Consider the following 4,033-nt stretch of genomic DNA (forward strand, 5'->3'; position numbering starts at 1 on the left):
TTCAGCAGCACCCAGAGAGTCCATGAACTCCCACCACAGAGGCCCTAGAGCTGTTGCTCTGCCCTTTCCATAGCCCCCTTGGATTGTGTGAGATACCCCAGAATAATTCCAATGAGCCTCCCTTCCACCCTTTAAGGCCAGGATCAATTTTTACTATTGGGAGAGCTGTTTTTCCACAAGGGAGGACCTACCGCCGGAGGAGAAAGAGAGGATGCAAACAGAATAGCATAAAGAGAACTCTGTCGGCCAAAGCATTGGAAACATGAGGTCCCACCTGTGCTACCCTGCTCACTCTGTGAGGATGGCCTGCAGAGACACCTTCCACCACAGAGTAGGGTGGGAGCGAGGGACAGGAGTAGAGAGACACCTGAGAAGACTACCTGAGCATTGGGATCCCCATGCCTCCTTTCTCCCTGGGGAAGCTTCCCAGCTCAGATCATTTTACCAGCCAACTAAGGCTGTGTGTTATGCCCTGCTGAAGAGGCAATAGTGACCTTAGCCCCTAGGTGGCCACTAAGACTTGCAAAGTATCCCATGTCCCCAGGATTACACATTAGATATGAGTTGTGGACATCCATAGAACTGTCTCCCTGGCCTGAGTTCAGCCCCCCAAGTAAGGCAAGAACATCCTGATTCTTGCACGTCCCCCTCCATGCCATGGGCCACAGGTGACTGACCAGGAATGGTCTCTGACTCACACTGAGCCCATGAACTTCTTCCCCAGGAATCTCCAACTGGGCATTGAGAAAATCAAGGTTAGATTCCCTCCCATGGGGGAAGCTATGGCCAGTCATGCTTCCAGAAAGCTGGATTGCAGTCACAAAGATGTAGGTAGAGATAAATAGGGAACAAAACAACAGCAGGCATTTGCATCTCATGTTCTAGCCACATCCTCAAGATTTGGTTGTTCTAGACATCTTAGGATTCTCGGAGAAATAAATTCCCCTTTTTGCTAATTGAGGTGAGATCCTGATATTTGCAATCGAAACCACACAGGCTGGTTATTTTTTGAAAACAAGAACAAAATTGAGAGGTCAGAAAACAGGAGCAGCCCTCACGCGAATCCACCTACCAGCTGTGACTTATGATTTTCGTAGCTGGCAGTTGCACGCCTGAGCTTTTAAGACTGTGTTTTGTCTGGTTTCACTGTGCTGCCCACACTCAGGGTCCAACCAGCAGTGGGCAGGGAGCATCCTGAGGATGGGCGGGGCCGGCTGTTCCAGGCATCAGCTCCCAGTGGAGAGTCTCATTCATGGAGTGACTTCTGGCTAACTGGCCCTGCCTGTCTGAGGCTCCCACATACCCCGTTGTTGCTCCCTGCTGGGTGTTTTCTCTCCATCCTCTACCTGCCCGGGCTTACCTTGCACAGGTGGGAGGGAGATCTAGTGGGAGGGAGGGAGATCAGTCTCCAGGGAGCTGTCCTCTGGGGTCCAGAGAAGAGAAAGAAGGGAACTGATATTTACCTACACCTATGATGTGCCAGGCACTGTTATGTGAGACACCCCATGTAGTGCTGACACTAACCGCGTGAGGCAGGTATTGTTATCCTCATTTTCCATGAGGGCCTGGTCAGAGCCTTATTACTGCTCCCCTCCTCCTGTCTGCAAATAGCGCACATCCTTGGCAGCTGCTGTTCTCTCCCCTTCCCACCCCCGTTTTCTGGCCTTGTTTTCCACAAAAGAGGCAGCACGGTTAGAAAGCCAGCTACTGCTGACTCCTGAATGCCAGTGCCAGGGGAAGTCTCTATTTTCATACCAAACCTGGTTTCCTGGTGGGCACACAAATTGTTGCCTGCTAAAATAGCAACTCTGGCAAAAATGTCTCCAATCTGCTCAGATGTGCATCAAATGGGGAGCTAGCCTTGCAGTTAAACCTACTGACTGTTTCTAATGAGCTGGAAACAAAACTCCCTTTAAAGCCACCAGCCTCTGGACTAGAATCATCAGCCTGCTGGAAACGTGTGGCCCCAATGCCAAGCTTCCTCCTGTCTTTGGTTCATTTCCACCTTAGCTCTCTCTCCATCACTATGCCTTACTCTGCTCCAGCGCCTGCTGTCCGGGACAAGACTGCCTTCTCGCACACACACGTGCATGCACTAACAGTTATAGGGGTTACCCCTCAAGCCCAGGCGGGGGGCCGCAGTCTCTGCTCTCAAGAAGAGGAGATGCCCCCCTGTCCACTGTCTCCCTGGCACTGCCCATGCTCTCTCTCCACTCCCTCTGCCTCTTCCCAGTCAAGATCAGAGTCACAGGACCAGTTTCTACTGCCACTTTCAACACTGATAGCAGTGTCACAAACTCAAATGCCTTTGGGCACCAGGCAGGTTATAATAAAAATAGCTGACATTTTATCAAACACGATCAGCTGCCTCAAAGCCTTTGTGGCTGCTGTTTTGTTCTGGCTCAACACTCTTCCCCCCACTGAGATCTCTACATGGCCCTCTCTTCCCTTCCCTCACGTCTTTCCTGGAGGCTGGTCTGCAGGGAGGCCTCCCTGACCACCCTTTATCAGCTGCACCTGAGCACTCCTCACCCTCCTGCCTGCTGCATCTTTCTCCGTAGCATTCACCACTGTGCTTACTATGTAATCTGCCCCTCCCACGTCCCCACTAGGCTATAGGTGCCGTAAGGGCAGAGATTTGTCTGTTGTTTTCCCTGATGTATCCCTGTCCCTAACACAGCTTGGTGCATAGTAGGTGCCCAATAGTTACTCATTGTATACCCTACACACTTGGATGCATTAACTCATTTAATCCTCACAACAAATCTGTGCAATAGGTGCCATTTATGATGATGATGATGACAACGATGCCCACTATATAGGTGAAGAGGCTGGGGTACAGAGAGGTCAGAGGTCAAGTTGCACAGGTGCTCAGATCCAGAACTCAGACCCAGGCCGCCTGGCCTCACACCACACTCACAATCACTACACTGTTTCTAACACTCTCTGTACAACGTGACAGAAGCTGGTAGGAACTGTGACAACAGGAAAATGCTCACCCTGCCTAAAAACATTATGTTTTTTTAAAATCCTGTTGTGAACCAAAAAAAAAAAAAAAAAAAAAAAAAAAGCCCATTTGCCTTATTTAGCCTGCAGGCCACAAGTTAGCTGAGGATTGTCCTAAAGTGGGCATTGTGGACAAAAATAGGCTTTTATTGGGTTGGGAGGGAATAAGAATTTAAAGCAAGATGACCCAACCAGACCTCTCTCTGCGTGAAGAAGGCTGCAGATGTTGTTTGTGTGGTGGTTTGCCCTTAGGCAGGACGGTCCGGCTAAGGGAGGCTCGGGGGAAGCTGTTTGAGCAGCAATCTTGTGAGACCCTCTGGGTCATTTAGCAACAAAAACTGTTAAAAGAACATGGAACAACCTTCCTGGAGAGCTGATTTCCGGGGCCACCAAATAACAGGCAGGCCATGGACTTCCACAGGCTGCGCTCCTGGGGTAGCAGCAGCTTCCCTGAGGAAAGACCAAACCACAGAGCCGTGGACCTGTGCATTGTCTAGTCATCTTCCACCGCGTTAGGGGCCCTTGCTCTGTGTCCTCCTAGACCTCCCAGAAGTGGTCTGTTTCTTCCATGGTTGGGCAGTGTGTGGTTAAGACACTAAGCCATCCCAGCTTGCTTCAGACCCCAGCCACCTCACTCCGTGTGGCCAGTCAGGGGGTCCAGTGCAGGGACTGCAGTGCCAGCCACAGCCTTCAAACCATGCGGCTCAGAAGCCACAAATATTTGTTGAATGCCATAGGCCACAGGCTGTAGAAAAGATGAAAGAGAACCTTTTCTCTTTTGTGAGGGAGCTACAGCCAAATAAGAACTGGCCCGATCTCTCCATGCAACTCGAAATGGCTAGAAGTTATCTTTTCCTCTAGCAGCCACTCACAGAAAGTGCCGATGCTGTGCTAAGAAGGGCACAGACAGGCATGGAGCAGGGATGTTCCCAAAAGTGAGATGGGCGAAGTGTCGGACATGCAGGCTGAGAGGTACGAGAGCGCAGAGCGGGCAGCTGCCCCGTGTCTGGGAAATGCAGCTTGCTGG

Source organism: Eulemur rufifrons, chromosome 8 (genome assembly GCF_041146395.1).
Source record: "Eulemur rufifrons isolate Redbay chromosome 8, OSU_ERuf_1, whole genome shotgun sequence".
Lineage (NCBI taxonomy): Eukaryota > Metazoa > Chordata > Mammalia > Primates > Lemuridae > Eulemur > Eulemur rufifrons.